At 36.5% G+C, this 25765-nt stretch overlaps 1 pseudogene across 1 annotated transcript; it reads right to left on the bottom strand.

Annotated features, from left to right (window-relative positions):
• Positions 1–6540: 6540 nt before the first annotated feature.
• LOC149802486 (galactokinase-like) lies at positions 6541–23467 on the bottom strand (annotated as a pseudogene). The gene is made up of 7 exons (XR_016420037.1): positions 23233–23467; positions 21430–21619; positions 19027–19288; positions 17206–17387; positions 13386–13536; positions 11287–11449; positions 6541–9022 (listed from the first exon to the last, which is right to left on the bottom strand). The product of XR_016420037.1 is annotated as a galactokinase-like (transcript).
• Positions 23468–25765: the final 2298 nt, after the last annotated feature.

Below are 25765 nucleotides of genomic sequence, written 5' to 3'. Positions count from 1 at the left end.
ATATTAGCTGTGGCGGCGACAGTTCTGTCATTAATTCATCATCAAGGCAATAAATAACTTGGCTTCGCCTTAGAACGATTTGATCATTTTCGTTGTAGTAGCAGGGAGGGTGAACAAACCATTTTTAGAAGGGTACCACTTTCGAAAAGAAAGCTTCCTACAAAAAATGAAAATACAAGGCCAATAACGCCAAACCGAAGCCTCAACCTGATCGAGATTTTCTCTAATTGGGTTAGCTCATTTTGTTACTTTTTGACGTTTGTGTTTTCAAATTTGTATCCGTTTTCATTTACCCACCTGGACACTCATATTTTGTTTTCACCCTCCCTGCTGCTGTCTCTTAACTAAACTTTTTATCAAGACCTACACGATATCGCGACCGAGGATCATGTAAATTTATGTGATAAATCCGTGTCGGGTAGGTTGCGGACGTGAAAAGAAGTTTTTGAACTTAATCGTATCCATATCCCCTGAACACCAAGTCTGATATATCAACTCCATTAAACACAACTGTATCTGCTCGAGAAAATATCCGAGCTGGATTTGATTGCTTGTCCAGCATCACATCATCGTATACTACGAAATTATTAATAAATCCATCGAGGTCATCGGCAGGCTCGCGTTTGTCACGAATAATCCAAGTATCATCTACTTCCACATTCAATTTTATTCTAAACAAATGTCATTGATTGTCGAGATAGTTAATAATCGTCGCTGCTCGTTGGTCATTCATTGTAGCATCGACGCGACGTTTGTCAACGTTTTGCATAATTCTAAATGTTGAACAGACATCAACCGCGCCATCGTCGCGAAATTCTTGATTAAAATGTAGCAAATGAATTAGAGAAGAAGCGCATTTGTTTGTGCAATGTGGTGGCAAAAATGCAGAGAGCTAAAAGGATATTTTGATTTAAAAATGTTACCGGTAACCTTGTTACCGGTATACGAAATGCCGAAGACTCTCTTTTCAGATTTTCAAATAAATATTTAGAAAAATAATATTAGTAAATAAATGGAGCAAAATGAATTTGTGAAACATCCCATCATTAAGACTTATGATGTGTAATCAGGAATTGTTGACTAAAAAAAACAGTCGGTACTGTTGATAATACGGTACTGTTGATAATACAGTACTGTTGATAATACAGTACTATTGATAATACGGTACTGTTGATAATACAGTACTGTTGATAATACGGTACTATTGATAATACGGTACTGTTGATAATACAGTACTGTTGATAATACGGTACTATTGATAATACAGTACTGTTGATAATACAGTACTATTGATAATACGGTACTGTTGATAATACAGTACTGTTGATACTACGGTACTGTTGATAATACGGTACTGTTGATAATACGGTACTGTTGATAGTACCGGTTATCTCAGATTTACTGTTGAGAAAGAAAGATATTGATATAATATATTGGTGTATACATGTTTTCATAGACTAATCGAAGACGGTCATGTGATCGATCATATTAATTCAGTTCCGAAAGAAAATTCGTTAAATAGTTTATGAGCTGTTCCACAGAATCGTAAGAGCGAATTTGGTTGTACTGGATAAAAACAACAACATAAAACGGGCTGTTAAAACTGTAAATACAGAGACAGGCAAACAAATAATATTTCAATCAATCATTGCAGCTGGAAAACATTTTGATATCTTCCAGGCTTCATTTAAACGTATCGCAGGTAAAATATATAGATCGGGGTATTAAAACTATGAACAAAACATAATATTTCAGTATTAAACACCTCAAGAAATGTATATGGAGATAACTCTGTCAAGCAAAGCTACCTCCGATAGAGTGATTAAGTAGTAGTCTCGCTTGCTACTGCGAATATGACTGATGCGATTATTTTTATTTTGTGGCCCACACACTGTGTTTCTTGTCACTTGATTCTGTCAAGGACAACGTCAAGGGGCTTCTGTCAAGGTGCCCGTCCTTCCTTTTTGCATAAAATTCAGAAAAACAAGAACCATATCGTTAGTGTTTTGATCCAGGTAAGAATTACACAGACCATTTTGTTATAATTGTCTGGCAAGACAAAGGGATATAACTCTGTCCAGACTGTGTCAGGGGATGAGTAGAAAGATTAAATAATTATCTTACTTGAAGCTCAAGAGAAAAATGTACACCCTGTCACCATCTCACCACATGGTCAGTGCTCTTTTGCACTCCCCGGAGTTGATTATGGGGGGAGGTGAGCATATATCGGTTAGGACATAGAGAAGGCCCCCGTTTGTATGTGTTGTATCGTCCGTAGAATTAATTTAATACAGTTCCGTCTATAATTAAGATTGTAAATATAAACTCAAAAATAGTAGCAATGATGAGCCCTCAGTGAAGGAAACCCCACACAGGACATTCACAAAGAATGTCGCCAGAAAGGAAAACGCCATGTAAAGGGTGCCCCATACAACATTTAGAAACATGACAAAGGATGTCAGAAAAATGAAACAATGTCATAAAGAATAACGACGATTGTCGGCCATAAGAAAGGCCTCGTACGAAAGGACTCAATGAAACTGCAAATACTGGCAGATGAACGGATCCCATAAAATGGTAATCACTCATCAATGCTAATGGGTTTATTTTTTGTTTTTTATTCAGTTTTTTTAAAAATATTCTTTGAGAAATTATTCAGATTCAGAAATACTTTAATTTTTCTATTTTAAACATATATTTTAGAAAATAATAAATGTTATCATTTCTGCGATTGAAAAGTTACAAGATGACGGTATAAAAACTTCTGATCAACTTGATCCTGAAAAAATATTTGTGATTTTGAATAATTACAACAACGAAGATTAGAAAATAGATGTACATTACCAACAGAGTGTCGATTCATTAAGTTGATTCAACAGTCTATGTTACGATCCTTAGCGACAGTCAAAGAGACACAAGATGAACAATTCGTTTCACTTGCACACGCGATTGAGAAAATTGGATCAGAATTGTTTGACGAATACGAAATGATACGATTGTGAAGTAGCGCGTAAGGTAGTTGAGAAAGATTATTCCGATCGTGAAACGATCCATTGTAAAAACAGTGACAGCGTCCTTGACGAATCATTAGAGGTCGTGAAAATTCAAATGTTAGCACCAAATAATAACGCGTGTAATATTTATTCTGATTCAGATTATAATGTTTATTAGTTACTTGTAAAATTATCATTATTATTATGTAATTGTTTTTCAATTTTCTATGAGATTTTTTTTTTTTTAGTACGATTTACCCTAGAAAATTATGACGTCTGAGATTTCTAGGTCATAAAATGTTAAGCTGGCCAAAGGGCTTTGATTTAGTAATGTTAAGTCCTAAATACTGTGGCATAGTTTAAAATTCAATGTTTATTCCAAACTTTTGTCACAACCAAAGAAACTGTGGTCTGTATCATGTAATTCAGCACCCCCTCACTACGTGGCTCTTCATGCCCTGTGGCCCCCATGGACATTGTTATTATGAGGGAGTACAGTATTTGTCATGTACTTATATTGCAGTCTCATTAGGTGGTATACTCTTTGGCTGACATGGACAGTATTATAAAGAGGGAGTATTTTAATGTGTTTATTATCGGGCCATCTCACTATAAGCCCGTATATAATGGAGAACATTATGATGACGGATTACTGTATATATTATGTACTTCATTATAAGTTGGTCTCATAAGGTGGCATACTCTATGGCTGTATTTCATTACAAAATAGTATACTCTGGCTCCCATATAATTATAATGAGGGAGTGTCATATGTATCATGTCCTTCATTATAAAACAGTATACTCTGGCTCCATCACATTATAATGAGAGAGTACTGTATGTATTATTTCATTATAAAACAGTATACTCTGGCTCCCATAGCATTATAATGAGAGAGTACTGTATGTATTATTTCATTATAAAACAGTATACTGTGGCTCCCATAGCATTATAATGAGGGAGTGCTGTATGTATCATGTACTTCATTATAAAACAGTATACTATGGTTCCATTACGTTATAACGAGGGAGTGATGTATGTCTTATATACTTCATTATAAAACAGTATACTCTGGCTCCCATATCATTATAATGAGGGAGTGTTGTATGTTGCATGACCTTCATTATAAAACAATATAATCTGGCTCCATCAAATTATAATGAGAGAGTACTGTATGTATTATGCATTTCATTATAAAACTATATTCTGGCTCCCATAGTATTATAATGAGGGAGTGCTGTATCATGCACTTCATTATAAAACAGTATACTCTGGCTTCCATAACATTATAATGTAACATTGTAATGAGGGAGTGCCATATCGTGTCCATTAATTATGAGGTGATATCAATAAAAGGTGTATGCTCGCTCACATGGACAGTATTGTAATGAAGGAGTACTGTAATAATTGGACCCTGTCATCTCCGGTTCAGTGCCTATTTGGATCATTGGGATCATTTTAAAGAATAATTATGTTTAGTAATCTTTGACTGAAAGAGTTGTAGCTGTGCCTTGTTATAGTTTTACATGAGTAATGTAAGGCTCATTAACATTAAATACTGCTGTACCCAGACAATGTGTGTGTGTGTGTGTGTGTGTGTGTGTGTGATTTTTGACGTAGCTTTAACAATATTTCAGTCATATAGCTATGATGTCTGCAGTGTGGCAGTTTATAGTGATGTCTAGCACTGGGGCATCATGCCAAAGATATGTAGCATGATGTCCCAGCTAGTCACATTATCATGACACCAGGCCGACTAGACCTAACACTAATCTCTTAATGCTGAGTGCCTAGCAAGGCAGCTGTTAGTTATAAACAGACAATGCCACTTACCTTAATTTGAGATTTTTATGATGCCTGAAAAATTTGTTATGCCTAACAACTTGGCAGGCATATTTTCTGTATTGCATTATGCTGGTTGTCTGCATGAATAACTGAAAAACATAGTTTATAATTTTTTGTGAATTATCTGTTGGGGAACTAGTCTAAAAATGTATTGGTGTCAAATAGCTAGATGCTTTTATTCAAGAAAGTACAATTAGTTGGCTGCATGAATAATCATAATATTAAAGGACTGCATCAGCCTCAAGTTATTAAAGAGGTAGGCAAATAATATGTGCCGGCCTTTGCTGATATAGAAAAGGAAAACTGGGATTGGGTGCAAATAAATGACTATGAACCTGCAATTTGTACAGTAAGCATTTACAAGTCATCATGATGTTCTCAAACATGGAGAAGGCAAAAATCACAGCAATTTTGTTTCATGTGCAAAAGTCAAGTACCACAGTTAGATGTTGCACAATTTCAGATATCTAAACATGGTTAATTTGTTGTGACATTTCCAGCAAGAAAACCTTAGAAAATCATTTTCTCTTGAATATGACATGCTGAATCATTGGTAGTTCACAAACAACACTCATGGTTTCAACGACATACCTGAAAGCACACATTATACCTGTGACATTCCAGAAATAATTTTTATTTGATGTTCATTGCTTTAATGCAGTTTTTATAGCACATGATAGGCTATACATGGCCGCCTGTATGTTTGGCAGAGGAAGAACCTGGCCAGCTTTCTCACATACACACATTGGCCAATCAGAGACGCGATCCCACAAGAATAGCGGTGAGATGTTGGTGATCTATAAAAACAAGTGCCATAGACCCCTCGGCCACCCTGGTCTTCTTTCCAAAAACAGACTCCTTGGGTTTATTTATTTACATTTAACCTGTGTATGCCTATATACGATGTTTGTTAACTTGTGCGTCACAAATGCACGAAGTAACTTTCATAAATCTGTTTCAACATAACTACCAGATTTTGATGTGTAACACAAAAAAGATTACTTTTTAATCCCAAACCCCGATTCTTCAAAATACATTACCTGATCATAATACTGTAGGATAACTACTATTGTCTTGCAAATCCATCCCTCCCAGGCTATTGCCTTGCAAATACAGCCCTCCCGGACTATTGCCTTGCAAATCCAGCCCTCCCAGACTATTGCCTTGCAAATCCAGCCCTTCCAGTCTATTGTCTTCCAAAATCCAGCCCTTCCAGTCTATTGCCTTGCAAATCCAGCCCTCCTGGGCTATTGCCTTGCAAATCCAGCCCTCCCAGGCTATTGTCTTGCAAAATCCAGCCCTTCCAGTCTATTGCCTTGCAAATGCAGCCCTCCCAGGCTATTGGCTTGCAAATCCAGCCCTCCCGGGCTATTGCCTTGCAAATGCAGCCCTCCCAGGCTATTGCCTTGCAAATCCAGCCCTCCCAAGCTCTTGCCTTGCAAATCTAGCCATTCCAGGCTATTGCCTTGCAAATCCAGCCCTCCCAGGCAAAAACATTTTGCTAAGGAAGCTTTTAGTCACCAGGCCACATAGATGACAGTTAAAGAGAAGGATTGGCACTAAATCCTATTATTCTCGTTTAACCAGAGGCAGCAATCGTTGATTTATGTATTTTTTATAATATATTGTATTAGTAAGTGAAGGACTGCATTAAAATTTAGTTTATGGTGTATACATATACAATAAACAAAAGTCACTTGAATAATTACCCAAATATTTATTTTCCAAAATATACTTTAATTTAAAACTAAAGAAAGTGGATTTTCTGAATTTTTAAATCTATGCATTTCAAAGAATAGATAAGGACAAGATAAAGAGCAGCTGAAATCACAAGTGAAATGTTCAGTTACATTTTTATGAAAATCCCTTAAACTTAAATTATCTTCAAATGTTTTAATCATAAGTTGCATTTCAAGTTTAAAAAAAATAAAAGCAAAATGAAATGCTAAATTTGCGCTATTTACTGTCCTAAACAGGATGCAGGATTTTTCAGAATAACAAGATTTCAAATATCCTGCATAAATTGTAAGAAAATTCATGGTTTTTAGTTAATTTGGGGCTCAAAATGTTGGAGAAAATATTCATGGTCTACAGGAATAACTGAAGCTAATATTTCACAGAATTCACGAAGCTTGAAAAATCAATTACTGCATGAACAAGAAATGAATAACAGAACTTCATGTTAACCATTTCTCACAAATGTTCAAAAGCACACAAGACGGGTGCTTGAAAAGTAGGTAGTTCCTTCCTGGTGTTGTGAACTAATAAATTGGTTTTCTGACACATGATGACAATGTTACCAATTGAAATGCTTGTTATATTGACTTGGGGAATATATTGCAAGTGTAAGTATGTTACAGGTCACATGATGACAATTTTACCAATTGAAATTCCTCTTATATTGACTTGGGGAAAATATTGCAAGTGTAAGTATGTTACAGGTCACATGATGACAATTTTACCAATTGAAATGCTTCTTATATTGACTTGGGGAAAATATTGCAAGTGTAAGTATGTTACAGGTCACATGATGACAATTTTACCAATTGAAATTCTTCCTACATTGACTTGGGGAAAATAATGCAAGTGTAAATATGTTACAGGTCACAGCTCTACTGATTAAAGCCAACAATACTGTAATCAGATCACCTGACTTTGATGTCCTTTTGTAAAATTACTTGCAAATTTGGGAATGATTATGTTGATTTCAGGCATTGGCCAGCGAAGACATTTTTAGCATAATGGCTCAATGTAGAGTACAAAATCAATAACAAAAATACCTCTTCATTCTGAACAAACTATATTCCCATGTTTTAGGCAAAAGTACAATGGCGTGTATATGTTAACATTCATTTGTATAGTTATTTTTTACTCTAAACTGTATTTGTTGAAAGAAATAACAACTTGGAGAAGAAAATAAACCTGATTGTGATAATTTTATCAGACAAGAATATTACAGTATAAAACATTGCAAGTTTTTCCACATTGCACTTTTCTTGAAGCACTTATTTTGTGCAAATTAAAGAATGAAACAAAGATAAAAATTGAATGGAAAGACATACAAATATATAGAATCTGTTGCTGTCAAAAAATTTAGAGACAGTTCATGCAGAATGTATCAAATGTAGATGCTTTAAGAATTGTATTTATCAGAGATTTTGGCCTCTTTTGCTAAAAGAAAAAGAAAAATATTACTACATGCTAATTTCCTTGTACAAATAAAGGTATTGCATAATTGTTTTATTATTTAGATTTAATGGGATATTTTGTTTTCAGCTTGTTAGAACTTATTTTCTCTGACTGATTTTAATGGATTATCTCACATGAATAAGCAGGTTAAAGATAGAATGTATGGTGAGCATTTTACTACAGCCAGCTATCCATGGTGAGCATTCTGGCAAGGCCAGATATCCATGGTGAGTATTCTGGCATGGCAAGATATCCATGGTGAGTAATATGTCAAGGCCAGTTATCCATGGTGAGTATTCTGGCAAAGCCAGGTGTCCATGGTGAGCAACCAGTCAATACACTGAGATGACTTCTAAACTAGAGTGCTCATGAGCCACAGATACCCCACTACAGTTCCTAAAAGCTACCTGAAAGCAAAGCTAAAGAATGCTGCAATGAAAAGTCTGATGAAGAAGGTTAACACTCTATGCCCCATCCACCTGCCTTTTGGGACATTCAAAAAAGACACCTCAGTAGATTTAAAACAGAAATGCCAAATCTGACTGGTATTAAAAGACTGTATTTTCTCAAAGGAAATAGTTTTGCTGCCAATGAAAGTTAACCAAAACTGGACAACCTGTGTGGATTTCAGCGGCAAAATAATTAAATGATGGTAAGGAACTGGATAGAAAATGCATGCAGTATTTGCTTCACCTTGATTTTATAATATTGTCTTCATCTTCACTTTGTTCAGGAAATAGGACTGACTTTCTGCTAAGGCATTTTATTTGGCAGCATAAGACGTTGCAGAAAACATGACAGTACATGAGGTAGCTACATTCTTTCAGTGCAACACATTGTACATGAAATATGATTGCCATATGGTTAAGCTAAAGTACTACTGTTGAAAACACACTGCTGGTGTCCTTGGTATTAAGTGTTCACTTTAGACTAAGTGGACGGGCTCCAGACGAAGCAGCACATACATAAAATGTTGGGGCTCCCTTGTATTTCATCTGAAAAGTAAAATTAAATAATCAAAAACTGACACAAAAAGCAAGATGCTAACTAATCTTAATGGCATTTAATGTTTTATATTTACCTGTATTTCATTATATTTACCTGTATTTCATTATATGTACGTGTATTTAATTATATGTACCTGTAATTAATTATATGTTCCTGAAATTCACTATATTACCTGTAATTCATTATATTGACCTGTATTTCATTATATGTATCTGTATTTCATTATATTTACCTGTAATTAATTATACGTTCCTGAAATTCACTATATTACCTGTAATTCATTATATTTACCTGTAATTCTTGAACCTGTCTGATTAAATTGAGATCTATGAATCTGGCAGCCAACAATAAAGAGTAAATTTCTGGTGACTTTTAAAATTCCCAATCCTATCTGACAAGCAACAATAACGGTTAGGTTTTTGGTGACTTTTGAAATTCCCAATCCTATCTGTTTCAGTACTCTATCAGATAAAGGTTAATGGGGGCTTGTTCTTCAAAATGTTATGTTCCAAATGAAGTTTTAACCTTATAAAAATGTGAAAGCTGTCATTTTATTGGTGAATCCAAAGTAATACAGAACATGACTTTCTACTGAAGTCCATGGGTTCACTGTTATGTTTACAATATTAATTTTAATTAAATTAACTCCTGAAGATGAATTTAATTAGAACAACAGTTTCATTAAAAAGTACAGGGTATGTTCTAGAATTTAAAAATTGTAGTGGCATATGCCACCAAACAACCACAATGCCTCTCCAATAGACAAAAGGGGGCACATTTTCTAAATATAGGAGGGATCTAATGAAGAGATAGGGGTAGCGCTTGAAATGTGATGAACAATTTTTGCACATTCTGGTGGTTGTTCAGCTGAAGTTTTGAATAATTAATCTGAATTCTTTAATCCACCTCCTAAAAAAAACATTTGGAAGCTAATTTACTGCATAATCCATATCAGAGAAATAACCATGGTGAGCTTTATTACTTTCCCAATCAAACATTCTATCAATGACATTGGGAAGCTATTTTACTTGCAGACTCCATATCATAGAAATTACTGTGGAGCTATATTACTTGTGTAATCCATATCATAGAAATGACTGGAGGGAGCTATATTACTTGTGTAATCCATATCATAGAAATGACTGGAGGGAGCTATACTACTTGCATAATCCATATCATAGAAATGACTGGAGGGAGCTATATTACTTGCATAATCCATATCATAGAAATGACTGGAGGGAGCTATAATACTTGTGTAATCCATATCATAGAAATGACTGGAAGGAGCTATATTACTTGCATAATCCATATCATATAAATGACTGGAGAGAGCTATATTACTTGCATAATCCATATCATAGAAATGACTGGAGGGAGCTATATTACTTGCATAATCCATATCATAGAAATGACTGGAGGGAGCTATATTACTTGTGTAGTCCATATCATAGAAATGACTGGAGGGAGCTATAATACTTGCATAATCCATATCATAGAAATGACTGGAGAAAGCTATATTACTTGCATAATCCATATCATAGAAATGACTGGAAGGGGCTATAATACTTGCATAATCCATATCATGGAAATGCCTGGAGGGAGCTATATTACTTGCATAATCCATATCATAGAAATGAAATTGGGAAGCTATATTACTTGCATAATCCATATCATAGAAATGACTGTGGGGAACTGTTTACTTGCATAATCCATATCACAGAAATGACTTGGGGGAGCTATATTACTTGCACAATTGAACAAAATAGCTACCACCTTGTGAATCTCAAATATGTTTGTGCCAGAGCTTTTTTCTTCTTTTTCTTCTTGAAATCAGATGATGTATGGATCATCATTACCATTCTTATCCTTCCCAGTCAGCATAATCATCAGCATTACCACCACCACCACCACCATCAGCAATAGCAAAAGACTCGATCTGTTTTTTAACAGTATAGCAATGTAAGTAGGCTATTTAGTGCTGAGGCAATCAGATAGCTCCCTGCCCAAGGAAGCAACATGGTAGCCCATCAGGATTAATCTGATGATTGGACTTAAAACTCTGAAGTTCTGGATGCGAGTCTGGCCCACTAAACAAGTACAACAGCAGCAATTGAATGCAATACAATAGAATTATTATTATTATAATTAAAACAATGGCAACACAACTTATAAAAATATATATTTCTAATGAACTAGCATTCTTTTGTCCTCTTGCATTTTCAACTGTAACAAGTAAATGAAGATAATGCACCTGTACATGTTCCAAGGCCTTGTCAACGCTGTTTTTATGCAGGAGAGTGACAGTGCATCCTCCAAATCCTCCTCCCGTCATCCTTGAACCATATACCCCCTTCACCTCCAAAGCTGCCTCGACCAGCTGATCCAGTTCAGGGCATGAAACTTCATAGTCATCCCTGGTAATGATAACACTTTTAGATTAATAATTGGACTCACTAAGACTTATTCCAACACTAACAGTATAATATTTGAAAATCTTCTAGACTTAGGTTGGGTTTGTTTTAGGTTTAACACCATTTTCATCACATGATAGGCTTTTAGAACAGCCAGTATGTTTCCTGGAGGAAGAGCACAAGAAGATCCCAGGAAGCACAACCTACCCTTAGGAAGCTGCTGGCAAGCTTTCTCACATACCTACAATGGTTGAGCTTCGACTTGAACCCATGTGGAAAGGGGTGAGATGGCCTTGGTCTCTAAAGGTAAGCACTTAGACCACTGGGCGGAAACTTTTCAGAAATACAGAAATTTATTTTATTGACAAAAGTGGCCTCATCTAACTTGACTTATGACCCACACATCATTTTGAATGTTATTTATCCCCTGTTAAATTATGATGACATTCCATTGGAACCGCTCTGGTGGCCTAGTGGTTAGAGTGTCCACCTCAGATGTGGGAGGTCATGAGTTCGATCCCCAGCCGAGTCATACCAAAGACTTACAAAAATGGTACTAACAGCTGCCTTGCTTGGCACTCAGCATTAAGAGGTTCATGTTAGGACTGGTCGGCCTGGTGTCAGAATAATGTGACTGGGTGGGACATAATGCTACATGTCTGCGGCATGATGCCCCAGTGTGAGACATCACTATAAACTGCCAAACAGCAGATGTTGTAGCGATATGACTGAATTATTTTTAAAGCTACATTAAAAAGCCAAGTCACACACACACACATCACACATACCCCACAAACATTCCATCGGAGCAAACTGGATGCATGTCCATTTCATAATACTACTAAATGTCAGATATAATTGTGTTATATATTAATACAAGACACATTTTATATGTTGTAAGGGAACATCGATTTAAATTCTCATTGCATGGGAGGGAGGGAGAGAGATATTTCCAGGTTCAAATGAAGATCCCCCAGCCCTCTTCATAAATGAAATGGCAGTCCCTAATGTGTGCAATAATACGCATATCAGTTCAGTATCTTATTACAGTAATTGCTAAATTACTCAAAAGATTATCATCTCTCACATGCATATCAAGTAATGGAACTCACAAATCTTTTGTAAATCTACCTCAAAGAGTTGTGACTTTCCACCATCAACTCTCCAAATCGTTTGTAAATCTAACTCAAAGAGTTGTGACTTTCCACCATCAACTCTCCAAATCGTTTGTAAATCTAACTCAAAGAGTTGTGACTTTCCACCATCAACTCTCCAAATCTTTTGTAAATCAACCTCAAAGAGTTGTGAGTTTCCACCATCAACTCTCCAAATCGTTTGTAAATCTAACTCAAAGAGTTGTGACTTTCCACCATCAACTCTCCAAATCTTTTGTAAATCAACCTCAAAGAGTTGTGAGTTTCCACCATCAACTCTCCAAATGTTTGTAAATCTAGCTCAAAGAGTTGTGACTTTCCACCATCAACTCTCCAAATCTTTTGTAAATCTACCTCAAAGAGTTGTGACTTTCCACCATCAACTCTCCAAATCGTTTGTAAATCTAACTCAAAGAGTTGTGACTTTCCACCATCAACTCTCCAAATCTTTTGTAAATCTAACTCAAAGAGTTGTGACTTTCCACCATCAACTCTCCAAATCTTTTGTAAATCAACCTCAAAGAGTTGTGAGTTTCCACCATCAACTCTCCAAATCGTTTGTAAATCTAACTCAAAGAGTTGTGACTTTCCACCATCAACTCTCCAAATCTTTTGTAAATCAACCTCAAAGAGTTGTGAGTTTCCACCATCAACTCTCCAAATGTTTGTAAATCTAGCTCAAAGAGTTGTGACTTTCCACCATCAACTCTCCAAATCTTTTGTAAATCTACCTCAAAGAGTTGTGACTTTCCACCATCAACTCTCCAAATCTTTTGTAAATCTACCTCAAAGAGTTGTGACTTTCCACCATCAACTTTCCAAATCGTTTGTAGTTATTGTTTTCTAGAGTAGTTGCTGCCTCCTCAGTCCGTGCAATTTCTCTAATCACGTGTCGCACTCTCCGATATGTTTCATCATTCAGTTTGTCTTTGTATTCTGCAAAGAAAGCCATCAAGATCATTAAACATGTCGAGTCTGGGCAAAGTTGAGGTCTGAATGAAGTAACCTTAGCTCAGAGCTAACAAACTTGAGTAATTGAGATTTTTCATATGAATGATGGTCAACAAGTGCAGGATAAATAAAACCTTCTGGGATAAATATACTGACAATACATTAGAATCAAAGGATGAAATCTATGTGGACATCAATGAACAACACTTGACTGGACAAAGATTAAGGTATTGCATCTGAAATTAATTATCTGATTTCATAAAAAAATAGAGGAACACAAATCTTTTGAAGCTATGGAACCAACAAGGTAAAACAGGAATATAGCAAAACACTTTCAAGTTAGTACTTAAATTAAGAATTAAACTTGAACTTAGCAAAAGCATGCAGGCCTATCTTATCATGATATGGTATATACTTAGTTTAAAGCATGCAGGCCTATCTTATCATCATACTATATATTTAGTACAAACATGTAGGCCTATCTTATCATCATACAGTATATACTTAGTGAAAGCATGCAGGCCTAGCTTATCATCATACAACAGATGCTTAGTGAAAGCATACGGACCTATCTTATCAACATACAGTATATACTTAGTGAAAGCATACAGGCCTAGCTTGTCATCATACAGTATATACTTAGTTTAAAGCATGCAGGCCTAGTTTATCATCATACAGTATATACTTAGTTTAAAGCATGCAGGCCCATCTTATTATCATACTGTATACTTAGTGAAAGCATGCAGGCCTATCTTATCATCATACTATATATGTGATACACTCATGTAGGCCTATCATATCATCATACAGTATATGCTTAGGGAAAGCATGCAGGCCTAGCTTATCATCATACAGTATATACTTAGTTTAAAGCATGTAGGCCTATCTTATCATCATGCTATATACTTAGTACAAGCATGTAGGCCTATCTTATCATTATACAGTATATACTTAGTGAAAGCATGTAGGCCTATCTTATCATCATACATTATATGCTTACAGTATATACTTAGTTTAAAGCATGCAGGCCTAACTTAACATCATACTATGTTCTAAGTACAAACATGCAGGCCTATCTTATCATCATGCTGTTTACTTAGTACACGCATGCAGGCCTATTTTATCATCATACAGTATATACTTGCATATGTCAAGTCAAACTACAGGTAACAAAGATCATGATCTGCCATCGCCTCATGCGCTAACATATCAGGGATAATGTTGTTTGTTGCACTGACTGTCCTAGTAAAATGCATAGACCCAGATCTACCAGCACAGTATGTGACATCAGATCTGCCAGCACAGTATGTGACACCAGATCTACCAGCACAGTATGTGACATCAGATCTGCCAGCACAGTAAGTGAAACCAGATCTGCCACCACAGTATGTGACACCAGATCTGCCAGCACATTATATGACACCAGATCTGCCAGCACAGTATGTGACACCAGATCTGCCAGCACAGTATGTGACACCAGATCTGGGTATGTGCAGTCTGCAGTTGGACTAGACTAACAGAGAGTATAGATTGTAAGCAAGATGAAACACAAACACATAATTACAAGTGTATTTAACATACATGTATAAAGTCCATTGAGCATAAAAACTGTACTTGGAAAAGTAAAACAGTGAAAATATTAAGATTAAAGTGCTAAAACGTTGAAAATCTTCTTGAAGTCAGCTCTTAGTTTTCAGTATTGTTAAGATGGACTTATAATGTCTAAGTCAAGATGGACTTATAATGTCTAACAGTCAAGATGGACTTCCAATGTCTAACATTCAACACGGAATTCCAAAGTCTAAGTCAAGATGGACTTCTAATATCTAACAAGTCAAGATGGACTTTCCAATTTATAACAGTCAAACAGATTTCCGAAGTCTAGCCGTCAAGAAGGACTTAAAAATGTCTAACAGTCTCAGGAGATAATTTTTATGTTCCAGCAACTGATCTAATAACTCTGCACATTTCGCAAAATTGACCAAATGCAAGACGTACAGTCAACGTGAGGTTTATTGACCAATGCAAGAGATACAGTCAATGTGAGGTTTATTGACCAAATGCAAGACGTAAAGTCAATGTGAGATTTATTGACCAAAGCAAGACGTACAGTCAATGTGAGGTCTATTGACCAAATGCAAGACGTACAGTCAACGTGAGGTTTATTGACCAACGCAAGACATACAGTCAATGTGAGGTTTATTGACCAATGCAAGACGCACAGTCAGTGTGAGGTTTATTGACCAAATGCAAGACGTAAAGTCAATATGAGATTTATTGACGAATGCAAGATGTACAGTCAATGTGAGGCTTATTGACCAAATGCAAGACGTAAAGTCAATGTGAGATTTTTTGAACAAATGCAAGACGTACAGTCAATGTGAGGTTTATTGACCAAATACAAGATGTACAGTCAATGTAAGGTTTATTAACGAAATGCAAGACATACAATCAACGTGAGGTTTATTGACCAAATGCAAGACGTACAGTCAATTTGAGGTCTATTGACCAAACGCAAGACGTACAGTCAATGTGAGGTCTATTGACCAAAATGCAAGGCGTATAGTCAATGTGAGGTATATTGACCAAATGCAAGACGTACAGTCAATGTGAGGTTTACTGACCAATGAGATTTTAGAGAAAAACTGTACGAGACTGTTTTACGAATAAAAGTAAAGGTTGGTTCGACATATTTGCCACGCTCATATTTGCCTTTTTATTTAATTTCTAAATAAGTTTTACAAATTTTAACATTATTCTGTAGAAAATGTGTGTGCAGATGAAACTTGTAAACATGTATGCTGGCATATGTAGATGATTCTCTTAGATTTTCAAGCCAGTGAAGTAATTTTCGTCTGTTCATTTTGCAATCTTCTTATATTCCATATCTGTGTAGTTTGGCTCTCTGATTATTTCATTCATGTTTTAAGTCTTAGCACAATCAAGTTGTATTATATGTTGTGACCAGTAATTTTTGGCTGGAATATATTTATTCAAATTATTCAATTCAAGTGATTTTTTTTCTGGAAATACAAAAGAGCCCTGATAAAATTCTTGGATTTAAACATTCACTGGAATTTATAGTAAATTCAAACCTGTGATTATATTACCGCGATTCAACACTAAGACTGTTGATACATCAACACTTTATAAGCTACCACAGATACATCATCGTCTTCAGTTTTGGACTTCTACCAATTTTGCTTTCAGGACTTTAAATAACTAAGACTCGTGTCTGTAATTCTTAGATTATTCTGGGATTGAATTCCTGGAACATTCTGGGATTTAATTCGCAATACCATCAGTTTTGTTCTTCTCATTTTCACTTTGTATTCTAGGAAAATAAATTATTTGTGAAATTTTTACAAAGCTTGTTGTCTTACATTCTTTTCTGTTACTTATTTTAAGACTGGTGTCAATATCCAGAGAAGGAACTTTAAAATCTACTGACTTTTGGCGTTAACATTTAATGCTATTGACCTTTTTCAGTATTATTCTTGCACGAGTCATCTTTGGCTTGATACTGAACAGCAGATGTACATAGCTGATATATTTATTAATACTCCCCAACACCCTCCCCCCCCCCAAAAAAAAAAATATTCATTCAAAGTTCTGGTCAATAGATGAAGATGGACAAAATATTCGGAAAAATACCTTCCAAGTCTTTTTCTGTGGCTTCGCGAAGACTTCCCTTGCCCATGAGTTGTGCTGCAGTTTCACACTGACGTCTCCTTGTCGGATATTCAGACCCGATCAATTCTTACTTGACGTTTGAGTTGGTAACCAAGACAACTACGTTCGGGTCCTTAAGAGGAACTAGGCGACTTGTCATCGATCTAATTAAATGTAAATTCAAGTAGGTATTAAGGAGAAAAACTCATTAGGAGGAGTGTTTTGGTAATTCAGCTAAGATTCTGAGAATAGACTGGAAAGGTCTACATCAGACCTTTTCTCGATGCTTATCTAACTTAGACAAAGTTGCCACCTGACTTTATATATATATATATTGTTGTTGTTGTAGGGTTTAACGCCATTTTTCAGCACACGATAGGCTACACATGGCGTCCAGTACTAATGGTGGAGGAAGAAACGGGGAAACCCCCGGTAAGAACCACCGACCCTCGAGAAGCAACTGGCAAGCTTTCTCACATACCCACATTGGCCGAATCCGAGACTCGAACCCACGCAGACAGAATTGAGATGGCAGTGATCCGTAACGGTGAGCGCTTTAGACCACTCGGCCACTCGGGGCCCCCTTTTATATATATATATATATATATATATATATATATATATATATATATATATATATATATATATATATAAACTTGACTGCTTAATATGTACATGTTTTGTATTCTTTGTTTGATCAATCTTTTATGTCACACTTTTTTTATTTCTTATTTTTATTTTTGTATTGTAGGGGCTTAAGATATTTATGTAAATTAATCTTTCTTGAAGGAGAAGTTCACTTGAAACTACCTGACAAGAAGAGTCAAGTAGACTATTGACGTTTGTAGACTTAGTCGCTTGACAAGGTACAATCATGGAATGAAACACAGTTTTAAGGACGAATTTTCACACAGCGTTGCTATATACTGTACGTGCCCAATCTTAAAGAATAATGAATCGCATATTTTGAAATGTTACACAGTTTAAAACTTCAGTCGAAGACAATTTGTTTTTGCATCAATAATCATTGTCCCTAGCCTTGGGCCTGTCGGTTCACTTTTTAATTACGTTATTTCTTTACCAAATAATTACAACATTAAGTATACCAAAATACGCATATCATAACGGATCTTTCTACAAACCTTATAATAGCAAGGCATGGGCGTAATAACAGATGTATGCTAAAATATTTCAAAGCCATTCCACATCACTATTCTGTTTCTCACCAAATAAAATAAGTTTTTCATCATATGATAGCCTTACCCTTGACTCGTTGGAAACGAAATCTACGACACTCGTGGAAAAAAATGATATTTTTGCTCTCTGAGGCTCGTAAAGTTAGAATTTATGCAACCCGTTTCATAAATTTAATTCAAATGAGCACTCGTGCATGATCACCTGTATTCGGTATCATGTTTCCTTCATTATCAATATCTGTCGAAAGGCCATCGATGCTTATAAAAGTCAATGAAATTACAAATAGGTTTGACCAAAGAATTATGTAGGATGCACGAAACGAACGCATAAAGACACTGTCGTAGACAGAAAATTCTAGTAAAAGTTAGACTTAATATGATATCATGCAGTAAAATATACCATTGCTGGTAAAACATGTAGGTGTGTATGTGTTATCTACGTGCGTGCGTTTGCGTGTTAAGAGAATTGTTCAAGTTCACTGTAGACCCTCACTGATAATTTAAGGCGTTTCTGATGATATCACCCTAAGATGAGCCCAGACCTTTTAGATAAATTTATTTCTTATTTTAATGGTTGAATGACAGAAGATAAAAACCTTTAACAAACCTGCAATCGATAAGCAGAGCATGACCTTCATCCCCCATCATAGAAATGAACTGATCCATAATCCCGCACGGCATCCCTGCATACACGTGTTCGGCCTTTTGGCACGCAAGAGCCTTATCTTTCTTGGACACTTTGCTGGCTGCCGCGGGATCTAACTGGTCTAGGAACGTGTAGGTAGCGACCTCTATGGACGCAGAGCTGGAAACGCCGCCGCCAATAGGAACTGACGTGATAATTACGGCGTCAAAGGAATATACTGTGCCTGTCAACAAAACAGTTTACTTTATAAAAAGACCACCTATAGAAATTATGCGGCGGTGACGATGGCGATGTCCATATAGCTATGAAAAATATATTCTTGCTCTGAATTTGGGGAAAACGTAAATATATCCATTGCATTAGTTGAACAAAATTATCTTGATGTAAACAAAACAATAATGTCCAGGCTCTAAAGAAAAATTTCCTCCCCCCATCCGAAAAATGTCGGTCAATAAAGTTCAAGAAAAAAGGTGATTATTCAGCATTTGTCAACTTTTATGTTTATGGTAATGTTTTGAAAAAAAAACTTGTTAAAAGCAATTAATTGCTCGTGCATATTTTTAATCATTCTGCATTGTGATTCGCTACTGGACACCATGGAAGTTCTACCACCAAATAATTATCTTTAGCAAGTGGACGAATGATACGACGTGCAGCCATATATGGACGATTCCATGTTACCATGTGCAACCATATATGGACGACACCATGTTACTAGCAATACACGGACGACTCCATGCAACTACGTGCAGCCATTTGTGGACGACTGCATGTTACTATGTGCAGCCATATATGGACGACGCCATGCTATTATGTGCAGCCATATATGGACGACGCCATGCTACTATGTGCAGCCATATATGGACGACTACATGTTAATAGCTATACATGGACGACTCGTATAACGTGCAGCCATATATAGACGATTCCATGTTACTATGTGCAGCCATTTATGGACGACTCCATGTTAATATGTGCAGCCATATATTGACGACTACACGTTACTAGCTTTACATGGACGACTCCGTGATACTATATGCAGCCATGTATGGACGACTCCATGTTACTACGTACAGCCATATATGGACGACTCCATGTTACTATGGTATAACCGAAACAATTGTTTGATAGCCAACTATTCTTCCATATGACACGGCAAGTAGCACTATCTCGTAACGACATTGCATCATAAAAACTGTTGATCGGGAAAAAATATTTAACAAAAAGCTATAAACAATAGTACCAAACTGGTGTGAAACCATACAGAGCGCTTTCGTCTGCTGCTTCTTTTCTCAAGGGCACGACACTCAATATAACGATCCACAAACGAGATAAGAACACTCTCGCAAGGCAGAAGGATTTTAGTATCGGGTTTTATAATATTTACAGCCAAAGCAATTAGTCTCGTTTGTGGTATCGTCCTATGCATATCTTAGTCCTTGATGGCTATCTGTACCAGTAGAGAGTCCATGAAATGAGGGAGGAAAGAATGACTTAAAGCCATCAATGTTAGAGTTTTTTGTTTTTTTAGTATGCATTAAAATTTCTATTCTTATAATCAGATACGTTAAAATTAAACACGAAAACATAAAGTTATGCCTTTGATTGTAAATTCGTAAACTTGCGACTAGTCCATTGCTTTTACGTGGAAACATCGTGGTCGATTTATATTTTACATGGAAACGTCATATTTCATTTATATTTTGTTTGGAAACTTCGTAAATGATTCATATTTTGCGAATGTGCGGTCAAGTATTTTTCAAAATTTATTTAAAAATAAACATTATGTCTTTAGCAATTACCTTATAAACTCCCTTAAATAATGTGAAATACCTCCCCCCCAAAATCCAGTGCAATAATGCAGTAGGTTATTGACGAGATCTCAAGTAAACTTAAGCTGTATAACTTCTTCACGTCTCAGAAACGCAACAGACAACATAAAAGCGATATCAGGCCATTAAGAAACTACTGCATATTAAAAATAGACAACATAAAAACCCATATCAGACCGTTAAGGAACTAATTCATATTAAACACATGGCTTCCGAGGAACGCTCTATCCAGCTAACGGCGTCATAGTAATGTATCTTTCTGCTAAAAGCGACTGACGTGAGTCTTCAAATATAGGCTACAAACTTTACATTTAGAGCAAGTAAAGTAAAACGTAAGTCAAATGCAGTCGATAATGTTAAAGCTACATAACATGAAAAACACAAATAATCTTAACGTTGTTGACAATAGCAACCCCGTTGCTACAGGAATGATAACTATGTCTCGCTACTTACAGGCGAGACGACCAGATAAACGCATATCATACATGAGGAAATTAAGTGAAGAGGACACATAACTAATTTGAAATCGTACCAATAAAATTTGCAACGACCCCTTTGACGTAGTTGGCCCATTTAGGAGTTCCTTTTTCCAGAGGCTTATCTGCAGAATGGACGGGAAATTCCACATATTTTGGGTCATCAACTGCTTCAGCTAGGGTCAGCACGCGACATAATCCGGAGTTGGTCCTTCGGCCAACCATTACAGTGACAAGAGGTAGAGCCTTGATAAGAACAGGTAGACAAATCAATTTGAATATTTCAGTACAAACATGTAGTAAAAGAAATAACACTGAATACGCTGTTTGTACTGATACACAAGCGAGAGAGAGAGAGAGAGAGAGATAGAGATGATATTTGGTTCGTGAAAAACGCACGAAAACAACATGCTAAATGAATTAGACATCTGCAATTCTCGGAAAGGTGTGCGACCTAGCACGTATCAACAGTTAATGCCCTCCTGCTGGCTAGATCATCCCCGAACTTCTGAAGCAACGTTTTTGAATTGTATGTGATACAAAATAACCTTGGAATCATTCAGTTTTCCTAGGACTATTACAGGATTTATACATTTGTTCAAGGAACGATCTATTCTTCTTATGAATTTAAAAAACAACTTTTAATGCAAGTTACAAGTATCATATTCCACGCTGCTAGAAAATGTCGAACACACCAGTTATGAACAGCAGCATCAGTACGAAAATTAGATAATACACTAACCGAATGGTTCTTTGATATTAAGTCTGTCTACTAATATTACACAGCTTGTTTTCAATTTTGATACGATGAGACTTTGGCAAGATACCATGGTTTCATTTATCTCAAGGTATAGTATGAGAAATCCTATTGGCGACAGTTGAAATTAACTCAAGGTCCTGGGAGGTTAGCAATCGAACTTGTATGCCATGCAGTTAAAATACACTCTCATACCAAGCTGTGGTCAAATCAGTTTATATTTGTTTGACTTTTCGTGTTCAGAATCGTGTTACACATGGTCGCCCGCACATAGGAGCAAGGGGGATGGGGGCAAATCCCCACCCCCACCCCGCAAACAGATGACGGGGGCTAAATACAGGCCATCTCATCCATTCATATCAGCTCGACTGATCTTAAGACTAGTTAAACTAAATGAAATCGAAGTTCTGTATCTCCACGTATGTACTATTATTATTGTAGTAGTCTGCTTTTATTTCCACGCAGTTCACAATCAATAACGTTATACACAAGGTTATGACACCAGTGAATAAAGTTAGGGGTGTGCTGCAGACAGCCAATCCAAAGCGTGGGCTGGGTCGATTACACCAATGAAATTTCGTTATGTGACATTGACGTAAATACCATGCACAGTTTTATGACGAGTTCCACATTTTGAACAGTATGCTTCTTAAGTTTTCTGTAATCTTCAAGAGTGTATATCACTTTAAATTAGGAAGTAAATATAGCTGTAATGCATGAGTATACAATATCGTTATAATTGGCAAGGTCATACCAATTCACTTTCAAACAAACCCGTGTTGTGTCATCATCTAGTACGGAATGAACCGTGCCACCTCAGCATGTCAACTATGCCAATATTTCCAACTCTTTCATCCCAGCCATGTCAAACACATGAATATATTGACTAACAAAAAGCAGCAAACACTTCCTTATATTACTTGACGCGACAGATTTACCTTGAGAAAACTGTACAATGTGGAAACAATTTATAGGAGCTACAACAAAAGAAATGAATACATTCGTATGGTGGTGGGCTTTTATAAAAAAGAGAAAGAGTGAAATATTAAAGTATATTGTTGCGATGTGTGTGTGTGTGAGAGAGAGAGAGAGAGAGAGCTACCATTGGAAACACAAATCCATCATTGTAATCAGTGTGTTCACCAATTAAATTAACTCTTCCAGGAGCACAGGATGCATTCTCTGGTTGGACCCCAAATTGGCCCCTAAATGCTTCACAGGCTTTCTGGACCAATTCTTCTACAGTAGGTATCTCCGCTTTGTTCGCCGCCATGCTTATGAATGACCTTTATGTACTTGCTCTACCGTTCTATATAATGGGAAGTACCTGCTCATGCGTGTTGTATGTTTTGGACCAGCTGAGTACATCGTGTTTATGCAAATAAAAGGTTTACCGACCTAAGCTGTTACAAAAGTATTTTGGCTTTGTTCGGTGGGAATGAGAAAAATAACTAATTTAAACAATTCTTCACATAAAATCCACGTGAATTGCCTCTCCTCTTACAGTTGCGAGGACATTCAAAATACATATACATTATATGAGCGCCCGCACATAGCTGCACTTGCCCCGCCCCCCACCCCCACCCCCCCGCAAAAATAATTCTGCGGTAAGCCGTGGTACATTGCTTGCACTTTCAGTTCCAGACACTCATCAGCAATCTACTTTCCATAAAAATGACTGAGTTGTATCATTTTATACCACAAGACAAATATTTTACCGTATGAAAAAATTTCCATCTGCAATCTAACAAGCAAGAAAGGTAAATAATATTTTCACTATCAAAAGACTGAAGGAACAGAACGAAAGGAACACAGAAATGGACTTGAATTATCAGTAGATCTTTCATTCCAGATTTCTGACCGAACAGTTGTACCAATATCGCCACGTAATTAATTGATTTGTACCAATATTGGCACGTGGTTAATTGATTTGTACCAATATTGGCACGTGATTAATTGATCTGAGATTACTCATTGTTTACTTAATTTATACACCGAAAGATTTCCATTTTGTATTTCAAAACGAGGAAAGTTTATTCCAGTAAAATTATGTACAGAAAATTGGGATGACAGGCGTTATTGGGGAACTCATAAAAACTAAGTCGATTTATTGGTTTGTAACGTTTAACTTTTTTCTATTTCTTTTACTCTCTTTAAAATAAATGAAACATTCAGACCAAATATTTCATGAAGTATGAAAAGAAAAGTTCAAAAGTGCACGCCCTCCCCTTTGTCCATTTGTAACATTACACACGACCTCGTTGCCCATTTGTAACATTATAAACCATCCCTTTGCCCATTTGTAACATTACACACCACCCCGTTGCCCATTTGTAACACTACACACCACCCTTTGCCAATTTGTAACATTACACACCACCCCTTTTCCTATTTGTAACATTACACACCCATCCAGTAACCCATTTGAAACATTACACACCACCACCACCCGTTGCCCATTTGCAACATTACACCCCGTTGCCCATTTGTAACATTATACACACCCTTTGCCCATTTGTACCATTATACACCACCCATTTGCCCATTTATAACATTACATACCCACCCCGTTGCCGATTTGTAACATTACACACCACCCCGTTGTCCATTTGTAACATTACACCCCCGTTTCCCATTTGTATCATTACACACCACCACCCCCGTTGCCCATTTGTAACATTACACCCACGTTGCCCATTTGTATTATTACACACCCCATTGCCTATTTTTAACATTATACACTACCCCATTGCCCATTTGTAACATTACAATCCCGTTGCCCACTTTTAACATTACACACCACCCCGTTGCCCATTTGTAGCATTCCCCCCCCCCCGTGCCCATTTGTAAAATTACAAACCACCCATTGCCCATTTGTACCTTTACACACCACCCATTTGCCCATTTATAACATTACATACCCACCCCGTTGCCGATTTGTAACATTACACACCATTCCGTTGTCCATTTGTAACATTACACCACCGTTTCCCATTTGTATCATTACACACCACTCCGTTGTCCATTTGTAACATTACACCTCCCGTGGCCCATTTGTAATATTACACCCTCCCCCATTGCCTATTTGTAACATTATACACTACCCCATTGCTCATTTGTAACAGTACAACCCCGTTGCCCTCTTGTAACATTACACACCACCCTGTTGCCCTTTTGTAACATTACCCCCCTCCCGTTGTCCATTTGTAACATTACACACACACCAACCTCGTTGCCCATTTGTAATATTACACACCACCCCGTTGCCGATTTAAAACATTACACACCAACCCCTTCGAAAATCTTAGAAGCAGCAGAATATCCTTGCACAACAGATAGCATGATGAAAAAAATAAATAGCAACGGTATTTAATTTAGTTTGGAGAACATCGATTGACCATACTGCTATTACTACCATTGCCACCGCCACTACTATTACAACTAGTAGTAGTAGTAGCAATAGTAGTAGTAGAAGTAGTGCAGTAATATTCGCACCGGATATAAAACTGTCAAATTACAAGTCCAAATTTACATCTCTCTTAGATGGCGATGAAACTGTCAATTGATTGTCTTTAATTAGCACAGGATAAATATTATTTGTTGAAATTGACTATTATCTTGCAATTTTAAACTTT

This window comes from Sinohyriopsis cumingii, chromosome 3, assembly GCF_028554795.1.
Source record: "Sinohyriopsis cumingii isolate HCF-2022 chromosome 3, ASM2855479v2, whole genome shotgun sequence".
In the NCBI taxonomy this organism is placed as follows: domain Eukaryota; kingdom Metazoa; phylum Mollusca; class Bivalvia; order Unionida; family Unionidae; genus Sinohyriopsis; species Sinohyriopsis cumingii.
The sequence above is the reverse complement of the archived record's forward strand: the minus strand, read 5'-3'. Positions and strand labels throughout refer to the sequence as shown.